At 42.4% G+C, this 27,008-nt stretch overlaps 1 protein-coding gene across 6 annotated transcripts in view; it reads right to left on the reverse strand.

Annotated features, from left to right (window-relative positions):
* Positions 1–21,398, reverse strand: part of BCL9 (BCL9 transcription coactivator) — an 82,029-nt gene extending 60,631 nt beyond the window's left edge. For all 6 annotated transcript variants that reach the window (XM_032420106.1, XM_032420098.1, XM_032420044.1 and 3 more), the window contains exon 1: positions 21,130–21,398. The gene's annotated coding sequence lies outside the window, so the exon portion shown is untranslated. The remainder of the gene's footprint in view (positions 1–21,129) is intronic.
* Between the last annotated feature and the right edge of the window lie 5,610 nt (positions 21,399–27,008).

Consider the following 27,008-nt stretch of genomic DNA (forward strand, 5'->3'; position numbering starts at 1 on the left):
ATAAGAATAAGAAAGTTGAGGAAAAGCAAGGGATTGATCTTCCGCCAACTAGATAATCAAACCCTGAAAGAATCAAGAGTTAGTTGTGTCTCTTATAAGAGAAAGAAAGGAGTGCGAAATGAAGTCCCACTATGTGCCAGGCATTTTACAGATTATAGTTGACAGAACAATTCTATGAGGAGCATTCTCAGCAGCATTTTATTACTGAGAAAGTTCCCCATGAGTTCACCCACCTATCGAGTGGTATAACCAGGATTCTGTTCTACAGCTCCTGGCTGGTTTCAAAAAGACACAGTCACATTCAAGAAAGAAAGATTCCCACCCCCTTCCCATGCTCCCAGAACCCTCTCCCTCCACACGTACCTCATCACAGAGGACACTGACCAGCAGTTAAGCATGCAGGCTTTGGAGTCACTCAGACTCCATTTGAACCTCAGATCTAACATTGCTCATGGGGTTTAATGTTTCTGGGTCTCAGTTTCCTCAACACAAACTGGGGAATTTTTTACCTGCTTTACAAGGTTTTGAAGTGGGATTTAGTGAGATAGTTTCTGAAAATACCTAGTATAGTGCCTGGCACAAGTGCTTAGTGAATGGTAGTTGTTAATATTTTACAATATTATTAAGGTGCTGTAGACTCTGAGCAATTCTGAGACAGGAATTTCAAAAACCACTTCAGACAAGGTAGCATTTTTTGCTAAAGTCTACCAAGTAGACAATCTCTGGAGGACAAAAGACACTCACTCAAACACTGTAGGTTAAGTTGGAGACTGTAGATTTGGGATCAGTGATTGAGGCAGAAGCAGTGAAGAGATGCCTTTGCTCAAAATGGCCCAGGAGCTGACCTGTCCTGACTTTTCATCTCCTATAAGACAAATGTCACACATGGCCCTCTCTTGAACTCTAACCCCACATACCCAAGTCCTTGCTGCCCATCTCTACCTGAATGTAACACCTGCATAAAAAGCCAACACTCCCCCACAAAATGGATTCACATTCATTCATTCATTCACTTGACAACGACTCATGAAACACCTCATACGTGCCGGGCATAGTTCTAACAGTCAGACCACAGCTATGAGCAAGACACACTCTTAGAGCTTGGTTTTGGTAGAGGGGAACAGACATACACAAAAGGAACAAATAAATAAGATCATCTCAGATTATGGTAAATGCTGTGAAGAATAAAAAGCAGGATGATGTGATAAAGAGTGGCTGTGGGCAAAGGGCATGGTAATTGATTGGATAGGAAAGGCTTCTCTGAGGAAATGACATTTAAGCTGAGACCTGACCACCAAGAAAGGGCCAGTGTTGTGGGCAGAGGGTACAGTAAATGCAAAGGCCCTGAGGCAGAAATGAACGTGGTGCATCTGAGGGACAGCAAGGTGGTCAATAGGACTAACACTGAAGCAGAGGAGAGTGCTAAGAGATAAGGTTAGAGCAGATCAGGAGCCAGCTCATGTGGAGCTTACACTGGGCCATGGTAAGGAGGCTGGATTTTATTCTAAATGCAGTGGAAGGCCATTTGGATATTATTCAGCAGGGGAGCAATGAGATCTGATTTGCCTTTTAAAAAGATTACTCCTAATCCTGCCATCCCCTTGCCCAAACTCATCAGTGCAAGTGCTCAAGTGCACGCACCCAGTTTCTCTTAGGAGCGTCACCATTTTCCAGCTCTCTGTCATGTGTGACTCTCTCCCCACCCCAGTTCAATCTGTTACCAAACTGCCTCTAGTGTTTCTGAAGCTCAACCCCTCTTTGCATTTCCACTGCCATCACCCCAATTCCAGTCCTTAGCCCTTTGCTCCAGAAATACCTTAGTAGCGCTCTCACTGGTCTTCCGGACTCTCATCTGTCCTTTCTGCAACCCACCCCACATACCACAGCAAATAAATCTTCCCAAACTAAAGATCTGCTTACATCATTCTCTGCTCGAGAACTTTCAATGACTCCCCACTGCCCACGAAACGAAATTGCAATTCTCAAACCCAGTGTTCGAGATCCTCCAGCATGTATCCTGAACTGCGCCTCTCTCCATACTTCCCTCTTATGCTTTGGCCAAACTGGTCTACTTGCTCTTCTCAGAACATGCCTTGCTTTTATTTATGTGGTTTCCTGGGTCTGAACGGATGTTTCCTCCAGTTGCATCCGTTGAGATCCTATACTGCTCTATCCCTGGAGTCGAATGATATCATCTCCGTGATGATTTCCCTGTTCTTTCTGACTAGATGTGAACCTCCCACAGGATTTTGTCTGAACCTTTTTAAAGGATGTATTATGCTGTTCTTATATACAGCTATCTGCATATGTGTCTTACTCCTCTACTAAATGATTAGTTCCTTGAGGATGATGACTGAAGCTTACTCATTTTTTATGCTTGTTAGTCCCGAGCAGCGAACATAGCATGTACGACATGGTTAATAAATATTTGTTGAATGAATGAATGAACAAATGAATAAATAGACAAATAGACCTAAGATTCCTCTTTAGGCAGCATTGCTCCATGAGATGATTTTAGAAAATTATGAATAATCGTAAGAGGGAGTAAGAAAAAGGGTCTAGCCCTTTTGTCTTCACTATGGCATCTAAGGGCTCCCGGGAAACACAAATAAGCATGGAAATAGGCTTCCATTGTTTTACATGGAATGGATGTCAGAAAAAGTCACTTGGGAGTTGCTGAAAATTATGCACTGTGTTAACAGTGCCCTAGGACATAGATTCCATGTCTGGGGCTCCCCACTACCCACAGTCCTTCAGTCCCCAAGGTAGGTTTATAGGAAATAATGTAGAACCATTTCCCTTAGCAATTAATTTTGAGTTGAGCAGTTCCTTTGCAGAAAAAAAGATAAAAGTTTCATCTAATTCCCTAATTCTTCACTGCAGTATTAGCATTCCAGAAAGACTGAATTAGTGTGTTGGGGTTTACCTCAATCAATTGTGAGTTCATTTATCTTAAGTGACTCTGCTTTGGATGAAAGGTACTGAATGAATTTCATGGAGGAAAGACCTCTATGTAGAAAATGGGTATATTTGCTGGGGAAGCAAGAAAGCAATCTTTCCTCACTATTATCTTTCGTCTCATGCACTGACCTTGACTGTCTTTATGAAAGGTGATAACTGGATGTTCTTGTTTTTTATTTTTTTTAAAGATTTTATTTGTTTATTTGAGAGAGAAAGCGCTTGTGTGCAAGCAGGGGGAGAGAGAAAGGGAGAAGCAGACTCTCCGCTGAGCAGGGAGCCCAATGCGGGGCTCGATCCCAGGACCCTGGGATCATGACCTGAGCCGAAGGCAGATGCTTAACCAACTGAGCCACCCAGGTGCCCCATCCTTGTTGTTTTTTTAAGCTATACATATTGTTAGTACATTGTTTCATTGCAAAGCATCTGTTATTAATTATGGCTGAGAATCGTGAAGCTTTCATGAAACAATTGTACCTGTTTTCATTACTTCTTACTAGTTAACAAGACTCCTCCTGGAAGATTAAGGGATACACCAAAGATCTGTCTCTCAGTGAAAAAGAAATGTGGCAGTTGATACTTCCTCAGATGGCTTACCTCACCCTGGTCTGCTGCCCCTAGTGGATCCCATCCACGCCAACACACCTTCTCGCCTACCAACAAGCTGGATACCAGTTGTGGTTTGAGCAGCAGGGGTAATTCCCTGTATCATTTATGTTGTTTTTCTTTCCTTTTTAAACTTCATAGTAGTAATTTATTCTGAAATATGAAGTCCTTGTAGCATGTCCTAAGGAAGGGAGTGAAAGCAAGCCTTTCTAACTCTGGTTTCGTGTGTGTGTGTGTGTATGTGTCTGTGTGTGTGACTTTATTACCAAGAGTTTAGGTAAACAGTTTTTTACCAGCATCTTAAAATCTGTTTTCTTTGCACCTAGTTCCTCACCTGCAGGACCCAATTACTCAAATTGCCCAGAAGGTCCAGGAAATCTTTTTCAAACACTACTTTTATATCTTTTCTAAGAGAGGTCCATGGGAAGGTGAGGGTGTAAGTCCTATCCCTAGAGAGGGAGTGAGGTATCCATGCTCTTGCCTGTGGTTCTCCAGGAGAAGGAGGGAGAGAATGCATTTCTATTATAATATTTGTCTCTTTGAGGTCAGAAGTGCTCTCCTATAACTCAGGAAAATCAGGTAGTATTTGCATCTCTGGATCCCAGCAAAGTAATTCACAATGGGTACAGCCACACAGAGCGGATGGGTTGGGAAAACCTGTGTGCAAATCTCAGTTCCACTCCTAGCAAACAGGCAATCCCAGGCAAGTTACCTCCCCAGTGAGGCTCAGTTTACCCAGCTATAAAAGAGGAACAGTATTATCCATCCAGGTTATGTGGGATGGTGTATGTGAAGCACCTGATATTCTTCCAGACAAGATAGAGACATATGGGGGGCACAATGGAAAAATGTGATGGATTGGTACCTCAACAACTAAAATGATTTCCTATGACTTCCCAAAGGGCTCTGTCCTTGGCCCTGTCCTGCTCAATTTGTCAAATGGTGATTTAGTTAAAGCTATAGAAAACATTTTTAAATGTTTTCGTTTTTGGGTGTTACAAAATTGGGAGTCATGACCATCAAATGCAAACAAACAAAAAGCCAAAGTAAAAAAATGCTCAAAATGTCAATTCTAACAAAATGAACTTTAAAAGTGACCAAAGCAGAACAACTTAAGTTCAACATATAAATCACAAGAGTCCAGGTTGCCTACATAGCAGCATGTGTTTTTTTTTTTTTAAGATTTTATTTATTTGAGAGAGAGAGAATGAGTGAGAGAGAGCACGCACATGAGAGAGGGGAGGGTCAGAGGGAGAAGCAGACTCCCTGCTCAGCAGGGAGCCCAATGCGGGACTCGATCCCAGGATTCCAGGATCATGACCTGAGCCGAAGGCAGTTGCTTAACCAACTGAGCCACCCAGGCATCCCATAGCAGCATGTGTTTTTAAAAAAAAAAAAAAAAAAAAAGGAGGAAGAGAAGAGACTAAGTAAGGAGAAATCACAGTGGGGAGGAGAGCCTACATTTCTCTGATGAAGTGCTGGAAAAATCAGATGTACTTGCAGGTAGTACCAAGAGAAATATAGTACCTAAAACAAGGGAGGTGATCGTTCTCTATTCCTGTGGAGCAAAATGATCAGTTCTGAATGCCTCTCTGAAAAGGAACGCAGAGAAACAGAGGTGCATTCAGTATAGTGGCCAGAGAGAAAAATTTCTAGACCGTGTCCTATAAAGAACTCAGAATGTTCAACTTGGAGAAAAGAAGACTTAGAGGGACCCTCATAGCTGTTTCAGATATGGGAAAGGCCACAAGGGGTTAAGACAGTGAGACCAACTCTATATTTCCACAGACAGAACCAGGACTAGGGAGTAGATGAAAGCAGTGCTCACAACAGGTGCACCCAACTGCCTGAGTAATCGAGTGATCCTCCCGCTGGTGATTCTCAGAAGCCGCGTGGCTCCTTGGGGGAGTTTTATCATCAAGGGTTCAAGGACCAGATGGAAGACTGGCTGGAGGGACTCAAATTTTCCTTCTACCCTTAGAAATCCATGGCCATCATTGACCCCAGTGTCGCTCACAGTTTCCCCTGAGGAAACATCTTTGGGAGATAGGTCCAAAGGTAAATGCTTTTAGAATATAATGTTTCTATTTTTTATTTAAAAAAATCACAGGGCACCTGGGTGGCTCAGGTAGTGATCTCCAGGTCCTGGGATCAAGCCAGCTCAGCAGGGAGTCTGCTTCTCCCTCTCCCCTTGCCTCTCCCCCTGCTCGTACTCTCTCTTTCTCAAATGAATAAATAAAATATTGAAAAAAATATTTTAAAAAATCTGGGTTTTGGGGCAAGCACTGACTTCAATCAGTGGCACAAGAATATGAGACGGGGACTGGATTTGGAGACACCAATTTGGGTCAAATTCCAGCTCTGACACTTACCAGCTATTTGCCTTTAGGCAAATTACTTGACTTCTCTGAGTTTCACTTTCTTCATCTGGCAGTATTAATAATACTTACTTCAAGGGTTGTTGGGAGGATTAAATGAGATATCATATCGCATTGATAAGATGGGTATTTTTTCACATTTCGCAAATCAAGATGCCTTTTACCATTGGTAAAATTTAATTAGGAGTGTTATTTTTTTCTTTCATAGTGGCACATAAAGTAATACAGGTCTTACAAAAATCAATGGCAACTTATATTCAAAGGAATATGATAACATATATTAAATACTTAGCATAATGACTGGTACACAAGGAGTGCTCAATGCCATGTTAATTCCCTTCTTCCTTTGCTAGACAACAGCTTCACAACCTCTCAAGAAACAGGGAGGTCCTCAAGAATTAATAATTGGAACTGGTCTACAGATTCTCACAATGAAAAATTAATGAGAAGGTTCTACATCCTATGGAGCATTACTTCTATTCTACACACACACACACATTCTCTCTCTATACTTTATACAAATAGTTACATATTTGTGTAAAGATATATATTCTTTATCATCCCATTTCCTGTGGTCATGTGAACTTTCTATAATTTTCCAACTTTGCTTACTGAGTCTATTTTGGTTCCAACATTTATTGAGCACAAGGCTAAATGTTTTGCTTACTTTATCTTAGGAAAGAGAACAACCCTGCCATCACCAGCAGTCTACCACCATCTTCCAAACCAATCACCTACCACAGAATGTCTTCATCAACTTTAATATCCTTCAGATCTGCCTTCTTTCCTCTTCTGGTGCTCAATTCAAGATGCTTTACTTTGTTCCAAGAATCATTTAATAAACCCCATGCTCCAATGATACGTCAGTAAGGGAAATTTTTTCATGACCTGGCTGGCCCTGCACCTAATCACCAGAGAGGTTTTTGTAGTCAGATACTGTGGTGGTAAGTGTGGATTTTCCTCACTAAGGACATGTCTTTTATAAAATGTTATCAAGCATGCTTGTCTCAATGTTATTTTGTGTTATTGAGTTACCCAGGTTAATTACGTATTACACAAAATCCAATTCTTTATAGCTGCCTTACATTTTAGTATTAATGGTATGCATTTTTTTTAAATTTTTTATTGTTATGTTAATCACCATACACTACATCATTAGTTTGGTACGCATTATTTTACCTTATATTAATATTAGAAATTCACTTGCTAGCTCTTCCTCTCTCTCTCCCTAAACTAACTTCTGGACAGTTAATTGCTGCTTAGTACTCCCAGCAGCAGATGTTCAGTGGCAAAGTTGAGTTTTATTTCTGTTGGTATGGCTAGTCGGCCAATTAGTTGACATTTATTGAGGGATCACTATATACCCATCACTGTGCTGGATTCTGGGACTAACTAGAAAGATAAATGCTAGACCTTCAAGGCATTCGTCTTCTAGGCCAGACATGGAACAGAAGCCATACCGAGCAGAAGCTCTCTTAAGTGACCGACACTTAACTGATTAATCTGTGGCCTCCCTTCTCCCTGTAAATGTAAAGACATAAGGCCCACGATGCGGGGTGATCATAGCCAGTGGGAGGCTCCTCTAGGATGCCTGCACTCTGCTATTCCCACAGTGGAGTTGTCTGCTCACCGGAAGTCAGAGTGTTTGTTCCCAAAATTCACTGTTCCCCAAAACAATAATCATTGTTATTACACAATTTAATTAAGCTTACTTAAAGTAAGGAATGTGAATAAAGAAGAGAGAAGTTGTGTCTACAAGATCTAAGGTGAATGTTTGGGAAAGGCACATTAAGGTGAGTTACTAAAAACACATGCTATTGATAATATGTGTGGGAGAGCCACCTGTAAAACATCATAAAAAATCTGGAAAAATCCAATTGCCTCACAGAATGTCTTTAAGATCTTGCTCCACTTTAAAGAAACAAAGACAAAATGATTGCAAAACCTCAGAGGTGTGGCTTATATGAGAAATAGGACGCAGAGCTCTAATGGGAGGCTTGAAACTCAAAAGACAAGCAAGGCCTTGGCCTTACATCAAAAACTCGAGGTATGTTTTAAGTTGAAATAAAAGCTTCAGGAATGATTCCATCGTTTTGTATGATTCCTGCTTTAACTAACTTGTTCAACTAAATCACCAACTATTAATTGCATAGGGTATAAGGATTTCTACTGTTAACATAAAGTATGTTAAAAGCTACTATACAGGGTACTAAGGCAGACAAGATGACTCCTTTCAGGGGAAGAGAGGGCTTAAGACAGGCTCCATGGAAGAGGTGAGTCCTGAATTGTGTGCCAAAGGGTAGAGTAGGAGTTCCAAGAGAATTAAGAAAAGGCCAGTCACTCCCCAGGGAAGGGATCAGTATAGTCACATAAGTCAGTTTTCTAGATTTTGTCAATCAACCCAGAGGCAAGAAAATGCAGGTCTGACTCTATTCAGCCATTACTATGTGTCCTTAAGCAAGTTGTCTGTGCCTCAGTGTCCTCTTCTAGAAAATGAAGACAACTGCCATCTACACCTCAAAGGGCCGTTGTGAAAATTACCAGGAGATGACCTTTAAATGATCATGCATTAATAAAAACATGTCAAAATTATCTTAAGTCTTTCTGGGAGCAAGGGGGTAGGACAGACGGTCTGTGGATGATCCTGGAGATGAAGTGTAGCATGCCTCTTTTAAAATCTCCTGCCATGAACATAAAATGTAGAAAGTTCAAGAGAAGGGAAGGTGTGATGTAAGCTCCCAGGTGCCAGGAGCCATGTCTGCCCTTGAGACCAACAAGCCAAATGGGCAACCAGCGCTCAGTATCAAACATCATGGCTCACCCACCACTTCCCATGAGCTCATTTTGTTCTCTCAACAAACCCATAAAATAAATATTACTACTATCTCCATCTTACAGATGAAGGAACTGGGTCTCATAGAAGTCAAGCTTATCACTCAAGGTTGGACAGAGAATGGGGGCTAGAACCCTGGTCAACTAATTCCAAACTCTGTGAGCTTCCCAACACCCCTGGCTGCCTTTCTCATGGGTCATTTAGTTCACAAATCCTGAGCTGCAATGTCTTGCGTTTGTTCATTTGTTAAAACTTTTCATAGGACAGGATGCTGCCACTAATAGCTGAAATGAGGGTTGGAGATTATCAGGGATTTCAATTATCCTGCCTATCTCTGACCTCCATTACCAAGGATAATCTGAAGCTAGCTTTAGCAATTTTCGGAAACTTTCATTAATTTTAAATAAATTTATACAATGTCATTCCCCCCCCCACCCAAATTAAAATGTCCTTGTCTTTTCAGTTTCTCATTATATCCCTTGCATGTCTTGGAGACAGTCTGTTGTTTTTCTCTAGATCCTTTGTATTTCTGCTTTGTTTTCTTTGAAATGAAAGGACCCAATGCCGAATTCTGATTTTAAGGTGAAGTCATAACATCAATGTATATCATTAAAATGTTTTATTGTAATTACAGAAATAGTCAATGCCAAATTATGTGCACTATATTATTTTCTGCATCATTCTTTATCCCATTCTCAAAGTTAATACAGCCTATTATATCTCATTCATTCTTCTGGCTGCCTCGGCACAGCAAGCAGATGTCTCCATTGAGCAATCCACAATGAATCCGAGATCCTTTTCCTGAGCACTTACAAGTAGAGTAATTCAGAGCCCATCAGTGAGTATGAGCTGTTTCAATTGTTCCTTCCAGTGTACATTAGCTTGCACTTGTCTACATAAAATTTCAAAGAATCATAGATATTACAGATGGAAAAGACCAGTTAGTTTAGCGGGCCTGCCCACCCTGCCAGCAAAAGCAAGCATGGAAGTAATTCTATCAGTTCATGATATTTTAATGATGTTTATTAATAATAATTACAATTACTGTTTATATTACATGGTTTCTTTCATCCTTAAATCAGCTAAAAGCCTTTTGTTTTTAAAGCAACCTTTCTTTTCCAAAAAGGAAGCAGAGCTCAGACATCAATGTTACCATATGCAAAGCCAGTCCAATGAAACCCAGAATTCAACTCAGTTTAGTTCAGTGAACATCTCTGAGCACCAGCTACTTGTAGGAAAGGAGCCATGTTGGGTGTTTAGAGCGATCCACAGGTGAACTGAACCTAAAGCCCCGCCTTCTCGTTTACCACCTATTAAGGGATTTGTGATAGTGAACATGTATAGCTATTATGATCATGCCAAGAAAAGAACCAGTTAACACGGACACCATGGGGATGGAGAGATTCCTCAGGCTCTAGGAATTGAGAAAGACTTTGTGAGGAAAGTGACATTTGAGCCAGGCGTTGAAGGGAGGTTGAGCATAATGTCCATCAACACAGTTTGGAAAAAAGGGGACGTAAGCAAAGAACCAAACCAAAACAAGGGATCTTGGCTAGGTTTCTACCTTACACCGCAAAGATGAGTTTGTGCGTTCTCATTCAAGTGGACAAAATCTGTGAGCAGATGTCTACAGGCCTCCTGAAACAGGATGAGGCTGTGGAAACTCAGTTTAATTCACAACTTAAATAACAATCGAACACATAGATTACCAATCATGAATATACTTATGAAGACAAGGCAGAATGTTTTAAATTGGGACTGTCTCAAAACAAAGCAATTTTTTTTTCAGAAGACCTGGTATTGTATGTAAGAAAAATTGGGAACCCCCAGGCACAGACTAAAATCTCCAATCCAGATTTTAAATGGATAAATGACCCACTTGCCAGTACCTTAGTACTACTTAACACCACGCAATACAACCAAAAGCTGATGCTGGTGTACCATTGGGCCACTTGAAGGACTTGTAGGTTCTTGTTGGATTGCTGGGCAATTATAGATCCTCAACCTAGAATGCATAGAAAACAGGATTCCATTTTGTGGCTCCTTCAATAGAGACACATGGAAGTGCAGGCCAGGAAAATGCAAATATATGCTTACGATTAATAAGGGTAGGTATTTCTCCACATTTGGTCAAAGAACCCAATCTTTGAAAATACTATTAACTGTCTATCTATAACTAGCTACTTCATAACCCCCTTAATAAAACCATTGGTATGAAGAAGAAGGAAACTACAGAAGGCTTCTTGTTCTTCTGTATTTGTCCCCTCAAAGACCATTGCAAATGTTGTCTCCTGCATGAAGCTTTCCCCAGTGCCTTCTACCACCATTCCCTTTGCCAGCAAATTAACTGTTCTCTCTCTTGACTACCCCAGTTCTTTGCTCCATTGCTCTAAGCTTTATTAGTTGTGTGAGCATCTATCTCTTTCCACCAGAAGGAAAGAACCTTAAAGGTAGGAATTCAGCCTTACTTGCCTTGCATTCCCACAATGCCAAGTTCATTTTTCATTGCCCGACACAGAGTAGACATTCAACATGTCTTGTTAAATCATTTCATCAGGTCTAAGAGCCCCTATTTCTTATGTATTGTAATTATTAAAATTTTTTCCTTTGTACCCTTTCCAAAATTTGCCCTTGTCTGTCTAGTCATGGCATTCAGATTCAGATGCGGCATGAGCACAGGTGTGCCTCCCGCTATCTGTCGTTCAGTCAGTGTGGACCTCTGGTAGTGAACTACGAACGCACTGTCCAACACAAGAGCCGGATCTTGATACAGTTGCATTCCCATTCATCCACTACGTGCCTTTGGAAAGCTTTGGAGTGAGCCGGACCTGAGATCCCCCGGGCTTACACACAACTTCTGATGGTCACTTACTAGTTGTATGGCTTTGGGCAAGTTAAACTCTCTAGACCTCAGTTTCCTTAACTATGAGATGAAAACATAAATAGCACATAGCTTGGTTTAAATAAGACAACACCTGAAAGGGTTCAACTCAGTGTTCTGCACTTAGCACATACTCAAGTAAGTACTAACACTGTAGCCTTGTTCATAAAGTAGAAATAATAATATAAGTCCTTGCAGGATTCTTACATGAAATACATGATCTAGCAAGCAAAATTTTACCCCACACATTGTTCAGTCAATGTTTCCTTCCTTCCTGTGTGCTAGAATAATGGCTACAATTGACTGAGCACCTCTTACGTCCTAGGTAATGTGTACCAGTCACTTTAAATATATTATGCCATCTAATTTAATTCTTATAATAAGCTATTGAAATAATAATCATTATCCCTATTTTACAGATGAGTAAATTGAGTTTCAGAGAGAATAAATAACCAGCCCAAGGTCACATCACTAGTTCATGACAGACTGTTCCAGAAGCTAAACAGGGATCAAGAACAGAATAGGAAGCAGAGAAAGAAAATACAGGCGGGAAGAATAAGCAGAGACTCCCTAAGAAGCTTAGTATTCCTATTTATCCCCATCCTGGTCCCCAGTTTGGGGATTATGCTTGCTTTTTAAACCAGCCTCCGGGGACCTGAGAAAATATATTCTCACTTTCACTATTCACACACTCCTGCTTTTTCATAAATGCATGAAATGATGTCACTCATCTAAGAACTAAATCTAACACATTTCCCTCTCCTAATTTCTTTGCTGGTTATAAATTTGCTATTTGTTCCCACAGTCTTCATATCTCCGTTATATAAGTGTCAACCATGAAACATTTTAATTTTTAATAATCTGGTTATCCTTAATTTCTTATATTTCCATAATGGACTTATATTAGATATGTCAAATACATTTGTTGCCACCTACATGAAAGGGAAGATGCACTTCCATAGTTCCTACTAAAAGGCAACCCAGTTTTATACCAAGTAACAACCCCTCCACCACCGCCCACAACCCCCTCGGCTCGAGGTGTACGTCTGACCCTTGGGCAAGGCTGGTTAGGGACCTAGAAGAATGGCAATGAAAAGAGGAGTTGGGTTATTGGATTCTTTCTTGGGTATCTGAATTAGGAAAATCTGAGAGAATGAAGGAATTATCAGGGGAAATTACAAATGAAAGAATGTAAGGAAAGAAGACATGAAGAAGAAACAAAGGGAGGAGGGTGGAGAGGGTAGGGTTCTGGACATGGCAATCTTGGCAAGTCAAAGAAGCAACACCAGGTGTAAGCAAAAGCTCTGAGATTGAGAGAGGTTACTCAGAGCCCAGCTAGAAGACCAAACCAGCACGTAGCCAAAGGAGCCCAAATAAAGCAACACACAGTGAGAGAACAAGTTTGATATAGCAGAAGAGGTTGCTCCTAGAGCTACCTCGGGACCTGAAAGACTTCCAGTTCTAATTTCAGGTTCCATCTGTGAGCATCCTCACAGTGAATGCCGCTTTCCTGGAGGAAACCACAGTGAGTCAGTTCTTTGCAACCAGAAGGCCTTTTCTAGAGGGGTCAGCACTTAAAACCTTTTTTAGAAAATGAAGATTCAATTGTATTGTCCCTTCTTTGTTTCAGGTGGGTCACAGCTGCAGACTCCTGAAGACAGGCATTCACCGTCCTACCCTCTGATCGTCCAGACTCTCTCAAAGATGTCTTTATTTTCCCTGTTTCTGAGGTAGAAGAAACTTCTCCTATTCAGCCGCTACCTAAATATCAACGCAAACTTCACCACTCATTATCACCCATGATCCTCTGACATGAAAAATAAACTCTTAGATACAGGAACCACAAGGCCCAAGAATGAGAAAGAGGACTTAGAAGTTTTAGGGGAGAAAATCCGAGCATACGAGAAGGAAAGACTCAGGGATATTCAAAATACTTTGTATGTAGGATTTACTCTTTGCAAAGGGGGAGAAGCGTGAATACCTTAACAGAAGAAATTTCCTTTTTTAACATGGGACATAAGGTTGTGTAATTTGAGATTTTTACCTGTCATTCTTTTTGTATTTAGTTAAATTTCTTAATAAGCTACATTTCAATGTGAGCTGTTTATTCACTTGACAGCAATTATTAACCACCTGCTCTGTTTCACCCTGTGCTAGGCAGTGGGGGTACAAAAACTAAAGACGGTCCCAAACCTTGAAGGAGCTACAGCCCAGAGCAGGAGGCAGCCAATTGCAGCACCGTGTGGTAAGGGCCATATAAGCATTCGCCCAGCCCAGGAGATGGAGGAACAGAGATAGGGTCTAAGAAGCTTCCCAGAAGAAATGCCCAGGATAAGTCTTGAAGGAGCAGCAGGAGATGGCTTGGAAAAGATGAGACAGAAGGATGTCCAGGCAAAGGTAGAAGCCCGGGCATTAGCACAGATGCTAAAACCCTGCATTCTTTAGACTATGGTTGACTTAGGGGCGCCTGGGAGGCTCAGTCGGTTAAGCGTCTGCCTTCAGCTCAGGTCATGATCCCAGGGTCCTGGGATCGAGCCCCGCATAGGGCTCCCTGCTCAGCAGGGAGTCTGCTTCTCCCTCTCCCTCTGCCTGCCACTCTGCCTACTTGTGATCCCTCTGTGTATGTGTGTGTGTGTGTGTGTGTGTGTGTGTGTGTGTCAAATAAAGAAATAAAAATAAAATCTTTAAAAAAAAGACTATGGTTGACTTTAACACCCCAGTATATCATGGACTTCTGTACAATAAACTACAAATCCAGGCATCTTTAGAAAAGGCAAGTATGCCCTTGACCCACATTCAAAAAGTTCCTTATTCACACACCTTAAGCAAAATTTTTCTCCTCAACCATACGCTAACTACACAAGCCCCAATGATAACAGAAAGTCCAGTGTATCTAGTATTAGACAAGATAAAGCGACCTCAAGGTTCCCAAGTTTCTCCTCCGAGCAAATGATGGCTTGGCTTCTTTCAGCTGCCATTACTGTTAATTTTGAGTTTGTGTATTTATTTTTCAAGGAAAAGAATGATTATGGTTTTCATGGAAATTACTAAAGCTCTCAAAGCTTTTTTTTTCTGAGAATTTTTTTATTATGTTAATCACCATACATTACATCATTAGTTTTTGATGTAGTGTTCCATGTTTCATTGTTTGTGCACAACACCCAGTGCTCCATGCAGAATGTGCCCTCTTTAATACCCATCACCAGGCTAACCCATCCTCCCACCCCCCTCCCCTCTAGAACCCTCAGTTTGTTTTTCAGAGTCCATCGTCTCTCCTGGTTTGTCTCCCTCTCCGATTCCCCCCCTTCATTCTTCCCCTCCTGCTATCTTCTTTTTTTTTTTCTTAACATATATTGCATTATTTGTTTCAGAGGTACAGATCTGTGATTCAACAGTCTTGCACAATTCACAGTGCTATGGTGAGCGCTGTGAATTGTCCAAAGCTTTTGATTAGAGGCATTTTGAATCTTTAAGTGAATAACATAAAAATACTTTTTTAAAAAGTTTTTTATTTTAATTCTAGTATAGTTAACACACAACATAAAAATACTTTTGATAATTACTTAGATCATTAAAAGTTAGATTAGCAACAATATATAGCATATATAGAACATGCTTTTCTTTTCCTGTAAGTTTGGCACTCACCAATAACCACATTTCACATATTTCTATAGAATATATTCTTATGTTCAAAAAAACTTGCTGGTATATCATTTCACAAACCTGTTCATGTTTTCCCATCTATAAAGTCAGTATATTGCTCTTGTGTAGTTACTTCTTAGGATTTTATGAAGTTAAGCAAGATATCCAATGACAGGAATTTTAAGCAACCAAGAATAAAGGAATAGTATAAGTAAAAAAATTATTATATATGGTCTTCCAAATTCCCTCCTCCAGTTATAAAGTAATTATATCTTACATACTTTTTTTTTGCAGACAGAAATAAGACCAATTCAAAGAGAGTCAGTGGTTTGCTAATCTCAAAGCAGCCTTCAATTTGTCTCCCTTGCTATAAGCCAGATGATATTAGTAAAACATGGTAGAAGATCTTACTCTGGATTCTGAAAATTACATTAAGAGCTACCACGTGAAATTTTAAAATGATATCTTTTCAAAGATTTAACCAGTTTCAAGTGAATAGTGCTTGGAATTACTCATACAAAACATGCTTAATGAAAACATCATTCACTCTCCAACCTGTCTGTCTCACTCTTGGCCACGTTTCAGAAGCAGTTTATCACTCACATCCTGAAGGTATATTACATATATATATATCACACATCATATCAGCAAGTCTTCGGCAATATCCTTCAGGAGTTGCATATCATAAAGATCGTCAGTAGCCCTGTCATCCCCCAAAGCATAGTGTTTAACACATAGCATGTATCATCAGCACTACAGTTGCTTAAACTGGTCCCTTGCACCCTCAAAACAATATGTAAGCCCACAGTACAAAAAGGAATAGCACAATTTCTATGAGAAAGCAGTAAGAACAGTGAAGCTAAGAGATGTACCCAAGGCCCATCCATTTTGAATTCATACTTATTATACATGAAGATGTGCATTCAAAACAGCCTATTCTTTTGAAAATGGTTCTTTAGTCCCCTTGCACATGTGCCTGCATGCTGACTGGCCAATTCTCTTCAAATCCATAAATTAAAACCCCACTTTTGCCTATTGTGCTTTTCACTTCAAAATGTCAACATAGTTGGGATATATAGGAATGAATGCCATTATATCCACAAAACTCACAACATCTCCCCTTTGGGAACCACAGTTCTCGAATTGGGCTTTGTATAAGGTGATCAAAAGACCAGATCCATGGAACATTCTATTCACAGAATTAGAGAAATACAGAATAACAGGAAGGAAACAGAAGTGAGGTAGCCCAGCCCCTCATTCTTACAGGGGTACAGAGGAGCAGAATGGGGAGTCCTAGGTCACAGAATGGCAAAACCAAAACCAGAAGCTGGTCCAATGCACTTGTATAAAACACGTAATGATTCAATTAGAATTGGGGACCCTTCTTTTTTGATCAACATTCTAAATCTTAAGTCTTTAAAGAAAGGAAGTAAATTTGGCTGGAATATCAATGGTGACTGCCTCACTTCTTTGCTTCTCATCTCTTGAAGAGATTTGGCCTAACAGGGAGATTTAATCAGCAAGCCATCCTGCCCCTTATTTTTTTGTGAGTCCTTGGGTGAGTCACATAACCTTACTCAAATATAACAGAAGGATAACGGTATTACTTAATTCACAGGGCTATTATAAGAGAGGACTGAGCAGATATTTTAAAGTGCATTAAAATGTCAAGGCTTAAAAGAAATGGAGAAGATTTCCATATTACATCTTATATTTATGTCTCTTGGGACACACACACACACACACACACACACACACACACACACACACACAAATTCCCTTCACTAGAGCTGCAGGCAAAAGCAGTATTTGTAATAAAGAAGTCTGGAGAATGTCCCACATGTTGTGTTGGTTTTAACCTTCGGCAGGACTAGGGGCTCTCACACTCTTATTTACACGCAGAACCCACATCATGCACCTTTTAAAATGTGATCAATCTTCATTTTTACTCCCCTAGAGTTAGGGATGACCTGATCACTGCTGTCTAGCTCCCCAGTTCTGTTAAATTTCTTCCTCAACCAGATCCTTGTTTTATCCACATCTTAGCTCCCCACTTGGCTCACTCCTCTCTTTAGATTACTCTTCGGAAGCCTGAGGCGACTCAGATTACCTCCCCCAGAGGCAGCGCCCCAGTGAGTAACACATTGGGGGGCGGGCAGAGTGTGTCGGAAGTGATCAAATACTTGCAAATGAAGTCATACGGCTCACAGGAGAAGGCAGTGGCCACAGGTGCCAAATGCAGATGACGATGGCAAGCTCTGGGTAGGGCTGTCGCTACAACGTAGGCCAGCCGGTACTTCACTGCGTAACAACGTTGGGTGCATAGAAATGACTCTTATTTTGCTCATCACACGACTTGTGTAGGTTCCCAAAGTATAGGCACCAAACCAATGATTTATGTGTGGGTGGGCATGTCTGTCTTCCTTTTAAACTACTAAATTAGTCTAAAAAAAAAAGATAGATTGACACCACTGAAGACAACCCTCCTCTGAGTACTAGAGAAACACACAATGTAGAAAATGGTGATACAAGCGTGAACACAGTCTGCTTGCATGGAAACGACTGGCATTTCCACCATACGTTCTTTCCACCCAAGACCAAAATGGGGATGGGGGATGCTCCTACTTTGGGAGATCAAACCAGTAAGATTTTAACAACCCAACCAAGATGGGACTATGGTAAGATGAAGAGGCTGTAAAATTTTTTTCCCTTTATAAACATGTGCCCTTGTTAGGAGGAATTGGAAAAAGCCATTTCATTACACTATTGTCTTTGGAATTTCAAGATGACCGTGATAACGGTGGAGTTTCCTGCAGCTGAGTGTTTCATATCAACTGGGGAAACTAAGGAGTAAGTGAAATGAGACAAGAGCCTCACTAACCACATGTCTTTTGCAATGCCCAGTAGAGTTTCACAGTGTGCAGAGGCTAGAGCTGATGTGAACCACGGAGATGACTGCTCCAGAGACCAACTCACAAGGAGTGGGGAGTTATTTAATAGTACAAGCGTTAATAGATACTACTTGTGTCTCTCTTGCATTGTGTGAAGAAGGGGGGTGCTTTTTACTGTCTTTGGAAACACTGGGCCGCTTTATGAATAGGAATGCCTCCACTGGAATGGGAGTTGGCTGGGGGGAGAACTCAGGCAAGGGAAAAGGACAGCTAGCTTATGTCCAGTTACATACAAATTTAGGGCAATTACTTGTACAACTTTATGCTCTGCCCTATTATAGTATCTGCATGCTGTTCAGTATAAGTTATCGTTATCATAATTGCCAATTTAACCATGTGGTTAATGTTGATTACACCACCAAGACTACACGCTCCCTGAGAGCAAGGGCGCGTCTGCCTTAGTTTTTCCTGTGTCCTCAGTGCCCAGCAAGGTGTCTGGTGCCTAGTTAATGCCCCCCACAGTATTACTTGAATCAACAAGTGAACACAGGAATGAATTCACGCGAACTCACGCTGTGACGCGCGGTGGCCCTGTTTGCTCCATGTGCCATGAGCAGGGCTGAATGTATTGCTATCGTCCGGCACAGCAAGCAGGTTCCAAAAGCTGCCTGTCCTTCTGGCAGGCCCAAGTGCTGGGCCGTACAAGATCAAGTGTGGCGGCCAGGTAAGGGTGCTGGCGTGACAGCCCTCAGGGCACTCCGAACCCCAGGGTGTGGTCCAGATGCTTCACTGAGCCCCTCAGGTCACTGCTGATCTTTCCAGGGCTTCAGTGTCCTCATTTAGAACTTGATGAATAACCTTTCTTGTCCCTTGCAGTTCTGAAATTCTAACATTTTAGGAAGATATCCGGAACCTGAAATCTTGCCAAAGACAAACCATGGTAAGATCTGCTTAAAAGTAGGGAAAAAAATTAAGTTTTAAAATACGAAGTTCAGTTCTATTCCAACAAAACATTATGTGTGTGTGTGTGTGGAGGGTGCTTCTTGCCAGATCCAGGCCAATTAATATCTTTCCTTCATCCTTTCTCACACCCAGAAGTCAGGTTCTCCAGGCCTCCAAGGGAAGAACATAAATATTCTCCACCAGGGCTGGCCCCTTGCTTCAATCTCTAGCTTCACAGGGAGTCAGTATGATAAACATTTGCAGGTAGAATGGAAGGAGACACAGCCTCCTAGACTTTTGCAGATTTTTTTGGACAACTAGCAGAGTCACAGAAAACCTCGAATTAGGTAAGAAAGCGAAATTCCCCCAGAGAATTCAAAGAGAGCTACAACTGAAAGCCTTGAAGCAATCGCCGTGTAAGAAGAGAAGAAAGGAAATCCACAGTTCAAGAAAATAAGCAGACATTTTTTTTCTTTAAAAAAAATTTAAAGATGAGTATTAGGCACTGATTTTAGCCTTCTATTCCCATCTCTCAAGATGTCACTTTAAAAAGCAAAAGGTTTTATCCACAAAACCGCCAGTGAGTAAACAGCCTTCACATTCTTACCCTCACACACACAGTAAGATATTTACTCTCTGATAAACAGCAATTGTAAATAAATCTCATTTAATCTCTAAAAGCCACAATAAAAATCTTTAACCTCCGAGGTAGAGTTTACAGATGTGTCTAGAAGCCCTGTCAGCACCAGGAAACACAAGGTCTTGAATAAACTACTATAACAGGAGGCACATTTTCTCTCTCAAGCATCTTACATTGACCTTCTTTTAAACAAAATATGTACAAGGGAGGAGGAAAGGGGAAAACCCAACCCCTCCCACCCCATTCTCTGTACAAATCGGCCAATAAATCTAACGAAAAGACACAAGAGAGAAGGACAGAAGCCAACAGGTGGAAAAAGGCTTTTTGTTTCCTTAGAAATGCTCAGACACTTGATCTGTGTTCCCCGGTTGTTGTTGTTGTTTTTTTTTTTTTTTGTCTCAGGGTGTCTTTAATGATGGTTTGATGATGATGATGATGATGATGACCAAGAATAATGATAACACTTCTACTTGGTGATTCCACAGTGTTTCTAGCTTCAAGATTTCTCCATGCCTTTTAGACCTGACGATCTGTTCTGTTTCACCAAATCCCAGGCAGAGACATGCAGCATCCCCTCTCAGCTCTTTGGATTGTACAGACGGGGAAACTGAGGCACCCCCCTCCCAACCCCTCTCCCACAGCTCCTTTACAGTATCTACCACCAGAGAAATCCCTGAGACTGGAAAAGTTTCTGGATTGTCTTGCGGCAGAGTTCTCTTGCTCTCTCCCACCTCGCCTGCCTTGCTGCTCTGCCTCGGGAGTCTGGGCTCGGGTGATAAGGACTGGGGTTCCTCCCCTTCACGAGGCGCGCCAGGGCAGTGTGGGGGAAGTCCACACACACACACACACACGCACACGCACACGCGCACACACCCTCGCACACACGGAGCTCGATGCAGTCTCTGCAAGCACTCAGCAGAGCCCCAGCCGGCCCTTGCTCAGCCTGAGAACCACCGCTCCAAGCTTGCAAGGCCTCCTTGGGCTCCAGGCTGGGCTGCTCTGAACGAGGGCTCTGCCCTTCTCTCCCTCTTTCAGGCTTCCCTCTCTCTTCCTCTCTCCCTCTCTCCCTCTCTCTCTCTCTTTTTCCCCTCACACCTCCACCCTCACACCCTCCTCCCAGCCCTCTCCATCCACCCCTTCTCCCCCACCAACCCAGAGGCACAGATCGTGTTACTGGGGTTCCCTAGAAAGAGGGGCCATCCCCAGCCCCGCGCGCCTTGCAAGACTTGCAGGGGCAAGGCGAGAGCTCCAACGGCAGGACCCCAGCGCTCCTCCTGAGCAGCGCAGGAATGAGACCCCCACTTCCAGGCACGGGCGAACGAGCCTGCCACAGAAGAAGGAATTGTTAGGGCTCTTACCTTTTTTATGAGGAGAAATTCTGGAGAATCATTTCAGAAACTGAGGGGGGAAAGTGAATGAAGACAAAAAAGACCCTTTTCCTGCAATCCCTGGCCTCCTGGTATCAAGACACTAGGACAACATCAAAGCAACTTAGGGGGAACACTTTAGGGGCCTATTGTCTGCTCTGGTCTGATCTGTTTTTCTTCTGACTCCCCCTCTTGCTGCGGTGACACTTGGTACGGCCCAGGCATTCATGCCAAGTAGCTTTCACACATGGAAGCTTGTCTCAAGCAATTGCTGACAAGCCACAAACAAGACATTCTCCCTCCCTTCTCGGTGCCCCCCCCCACTCCTCCCCCTCCACCTTTTCCTCCTCCCCCCTTGTCTCCCCTCCTCCTTTCTTCTGAATGCAAACTAAAACTCTCCAGTGACAGGCAGGCTTGCAGGCTTGGCCTAGCTGCGCACGCAGACACACACACACACACACACACACACACACACACACACGAGCACTCTCTCTCTCTCTCTCTCTCTCCTCTCTCTCTCTCTCACGCAAGCAGCTCAGCTAGTTGCTGCACTGGTGGAGTTAAGAGACAGGAAAAAGCCTAGGCTGAGTTGGGGGCAGGGAGAGAAAGAGAGAGGGAGCGGGAGAGCGGGAGAGCCTCCTGTGTCCTGGTAAAATGGCAGAAGAGAGGTGAGCCCTTTGGAAAAACAGCAGTGGCCACACACGTGTGCACACAGACACACACTGGGAGGCAGCCTGAGCTCCAGGGAGAGTGAAATAAATGACCACAAACGAAACAGCAAGGTCCCATCAGCTTGAGGTTGGGGGAGTGGGGAGATAAGAGCGTAGGTGGACCCAGCCCGGGGGTTTCTGTTGAATGGTGAGGTGCCTTTCTTCTCTATAGTAGAGAAAAACTGGTTCCCGAAGGATCCAGTCTTGCTTCCCTGCATAATTGAACATAGACCTGAGCTACTAGTTAAAATAAAACCATGAAATGTGTAAATGTGCGAGTAAACTTTAACTGTGGGTTCAACTTGTACCCAGGATATTTTTAAAGTGGATTTTTTTTCTCCAGAAACCCTAGAGAGCAGTAGCAAAGAGAGTAGTAACAAGTAGTGTAAACTCTGGGAGCTGTGAAGTGTGATGTAAAGTTACTGATTGCCAGGCGGCTGGAATTTATGGAGGGTGGGCACTGTGAATCGCAGGGGGGAGGGTGGGTGAGCTGTTTTCTAGGAATGAGGGGGAATGAGGTAGGACAATGAATATGGCATGAAGCAAGCAGGAATTTGATTGGTGTGGAGGGAGGAGGAAGGTGGGGGTGTAAAGGAGGGAAGAGAGAGGGGGGGGGGGGAAAAAACCACGCTGCATTTAAAAAGGAAGAAGAAAAATGGAAGCCCAGAGATTGAAACATGCAGGGGGAAAATGAGATAGCAAAGGCAGGCATAAAATGTGAGCGAAAAGGAGCACAAAGGATGTGCAAATTTGCAGATGGCATGGAATCAGGAGGGCCAATTGAGATCAAGAAGAACGACAGGATGATGATGTGACATTCATATTTTTAGCATGTTGTGGAGTCACAGACCTCACAAGGTCTCCCCTGCCTAGGCCAGGAAGTTGCCCCTCTACCCGCAGGAGCTGAAGGGAAGCTGAGCTCCTAACTGGAGCTAAACCAGATCTGTATTCTTGCAGGAAGGTGGCTTATAGTCTGTTTCTCAGAATCTTCTACAAAATGCAAATTATGTGAACACACATCACTCACTCCTTCGTAGGGGTGAAATAAGGAATAAATTATGACTTTTACACTTAATACTAGCTAACTGGCTTGTCACTACCTAAAAGTCACCACATCAAAGACACATCCTTGCTCCTGCTGCCTCTACCCCTTAGTTTGCTTCTCCATTACAGCTGATCCCTATAACTGTCTGTCCCGACTCTCATTCATGCTGATCGTGAGAATATTAACAACTCTTGATTGCGTACTTACTTAATTTTTAGCACGTTCCCAAGCATTTATGCCATGAAGTCATTTCTATTAAGACCGTCTCCATTTACAGATGCTAAAAAATAAGGCACAGAGAGGTTAAATAACTTCCCTGAGGTCCCACAGCAAGGTAGGGGTGGAGCTCAAATCAGACTCAGATCTGTGTGATTCCAAAGCCGCAGCATTTACCCCACCACCTTACGTCCTCTGGCCCGCCTAGCTCGGGTTCTCCATAGCACCCCACTCAGCCATACAAACGCATTGTTTTTTTCTGTACCCAAGGGTTGGGTTTGGCTCTCTCACTTTGAGCCAGGGGACCTTCTGACCTCCCCTTAATAGACTACTGACTCACCGTCCAGTTCTAAGTGATGGTGACTCACTATACACAATGAGGCCTTTTAGGCAAAAATTGCATGAAGGGTCAACTTAACCTTTAATGACCACACGATTTGCAGATTGCTGGGCAATGGAGAAAGGTGGCTGAGGCCAGGAAGACTTCCCTTCCTAAAAAAATAATAAAAGCACACACTAAAACCCCCCACAAGGTGTGGATGATAATGATGGTGATGACAGCAGGTGACATTTATGAAGCTCCTCCATCTGTTAATCAACCCCGTAAGGTATAAACTGTTATTGCTCCCATTTTCTGGATGAAGAAGCTAAGACACAGAGGTTTGGTAAAGTGCCAAGCTCACTCAGGCAGGAAGCGCTGACTGAGATGTGGCCCCAGGCAGCCTGCCTCTCCAGAGCCCATGCCGCCCACCCCTCGACAGTGCGCACTGTGCAGTAGCAGAAGGGAGTGAGACGCCCTTCCGATCCTTAGAGTGAAAAGCGAAATGCTCGGTGAGAGAGAGAAGAGAGGGGCAACAATAAAGCTAGTGTCTTCACATGGCATCTCCGGGAGGGGCTAATGAAGAAGAAAGCCTGTGCCAGGCCCCCAAACAGCCCCAATTCTCTAATTCCTCCACAGACCCACCTGGCAGAGGACAGCACATCCCCAGCCTCCGGGTCAGAACATGTTGGTAGGAGCACCAGGTCAGACTCTCTTGCCTCTGGTACTGATGGCTTCCGCCTGCCAAGTCCAAAGAGCGAAGAAAAGAAAATCCAAGTAGATGAGTGAACAAGATTATTGCCTGAGTGTTTCTCAGTTTATGTTACGAGATTCCGAATGCTAAGTGTGGAGTATGGAAGAAAATGTCCTGAATTCTTGGGTAGACCCGGATTCTAGTGCTATTCTACCACTCACAGGGATGTGAACCAGGCTCTTCTGGCCAAGCTTTGTTTCCTCATTTATAAAATGAGCTGATGCCATTAGATCTAGCACCCTCTCCAGCCCTAAAATGCTATCATCCTGGTAAGTGTCCAGTTGATGAGGAAAAGACTAAAAGCCAAGGGAGCTGATGAGATGTGTGTTTGGGTACGTGCGTGCGTATGTGTGCCGGAGAGGGTCGTGACATAAAGGGATGGAGCAAGAAAGACCCTCGTTGGGCTGGTCTACCCAAATTATGGCACGTCTCTTCCAAAACACCTTCCACGTAATAGCTGTTTTTCACTTTATTTTGTTTCGCTGCTGGGATCCCCAACAATGACAAATTCACTTGCAATATTAACAATCTTTTTAAAAAGCAAACGCCTCTAGAGGGGATAAGGAAAATCAGCCACTCATACATTAGTGTGAATTATTTCATTAAGCTACTTTCCTCTGAATACCTAATTCATATCAAATGGCCATTTAGGTTAGAGAGTGAAGTGGAAAGGGGAAGCGAATAGATAGTTTTAGAATTGAGAAGAGACTTGGTGACAGGCAGGCCTGATTTGGGGGTTGCTTAGAGCAAGGGAAGATAAGGGGGCACCAACTATGAGAAGGTGGGGACATAATAAAGGCAAATAGCTTCAAAATTGTACTGGGACAAGTCTGGATTTAAAGGAAAAAGGACCGGGGCACCTGGCTGGTTCAGTCGGTGGAGCATGCAACTCTTGATCCCAGGGTTGTCAGTTTGAGCCCCACGTTGGGCGTAGAGATTACTTAAAAATGAAATCTTAAAAAAATAATAAAAATTAAAAAATAGGGACGCCTGGGTGGCTTAGTCGTTAAGCGTCTGCCTTCGGCTCAGGTCATGATCCCAGGGTCCTGGGATCGAGCCCTGCATCGGGCTCTCTGCTCAGCGGGAAGCCTGCTTCTCCCTCTCCCACTCCCCCTGCTTGTGTTCCCTCTCTCGCTGTCTCTCTCTGTCAAATAAATAAATAAAATCTTTTTAAAAATTTTAAAAATAAAGGAAGAAGGACCCTGGCTTCATCGTCCTCCACATTCCCCTTTCCCTGCATCTGGCAAGTGCTCACAGTAGCTTCCTTTGGGGTCACAGTGGGGCTTATTTCCATTTAAAACATGATTATTATGAGGGAAAGATGCTCAGCCATCCAGACACCCGACTTACAAATTAATGTTAAAAAACCCAGCCCATTCATAATTTGACATCTATCTACCTGTATATATTTAACTGTGGGAAAAAATGTGGGAGTCAGACAAAAGAGGTTTCTCTCTCCTCCACATTTCTGGAAGGTGAATTGTCTGATGTGAAGGAGAGAATCAAGGAGAAAATCAAGAACCAAGTTTCAAGAATTAGGAAGATAAAGCAGCAATTTAGAGGCAGGTAAGATTAGAACTCACCTGATCTGAAAATAGCCACTTTTCCTAATAATAAATTAAATAAATTACATGACATAAAAATATAGCTACCTCTCCCCGCCCCCATGATTAAAAGGCAGGGTGAAGTTACTGGGTTCTGGAATGAAAAGCTATGAGTCCCGATGTGGTGTACTTATAACCTAACTGAGCTTGGTCAAGTCTTTTAACCTTTCTGAGCCACAGTTTTATGATACTTCACACAGTATCATGAAGTAATGAGTTCCTGTGTCAACGGGCTTTATAAAGAGTAAAGCACTATACAAATTTTAGCCGATAATAGGTAAAAAGTTGTGATGATAAGAGCACTGCTCTGTGTCGGGCATGCTCTTTACATGTAGTATCTCATTTAATTGTCACAACTCACCCTATAAGAAGAGTTACCGCTACGGCAACACAATACGGTGTGCTTATGTACTTGGTCTCTAGAGCCAGATAGGCATGGTATTGAGTTACAGTGAGTTACAATCACTCCGTGATTTTGGACAAATTACTCCACCTTTCTGAGTCTCAGTTTCTTCATTTGCAAAATGAGGATATTAATAGTGTCTTCCTCATGGGATTATTTTGAGGATGAAATGAGATAATGAATGCATGTGACATGATTAGCGCAGTGCCCAGCACATGAAATGTAATCAACAAACATTAGATGTGATATTTGTTCTAATTTCACAGACTTGGTGAGATTAAGTGCTTTGCCCAAGGTCACAGAGCTCATAAATATAAGGTGTCTGAATGTGGTTCTGTTTGACCCAAAACCCCTGCTCTTTACTGTTCTTTTATATTGTCTATCTTGCCATTGATTTTTCTGAACCGCAGGTAATTGAAAGGACGTACTAATTGCATCATCATTTACTTTACCTTTATTAGGTTCCCAACGTGAACTGCTGGTCTGTAAACATAAACACTCAAAGAAAATATTTTCCATACAGAACATCTTAGAGAGATGATGTTATTATTTAAAAATACTACTTGAAAAGATCCCTCAAAGTAATCCGGAGTAGAGTACAAGCATCTCAGAAAAGCAGTATAGCAGACTTGTGTTTTAGAACTTAAAAATTATTAGTCTAAATTTCATCTTCTCTTCTCAGCTGAGCTTCAGGTCAAAGAAGACATTAAGTGGCCAACAGGTACAGTATGGGAGAAAGAGCAAAGCATGCAGGAAATCCACAGGCGGTAGGATGCTTCCCCCTAAACTTTAAGAGGCGTGCAGAAAATCGAGAACTTC

The sequence above is a fragment of the Phoca vitulina genome, unplaced genomic scaffold (assembly GCF_004348235.1).
Source record: "Phoca vitulina isolate PV1807 unplaced genomic scaffold, GSC_HSeal_1.0 scaffold2, whole genome shotgun sequence".
NCBI classification, from domain to species: Eukaryota; Metazoa; Chordata; class Mammalia; order Carnivora; family Phocidae; genus Phoca; species Phoca vitulina.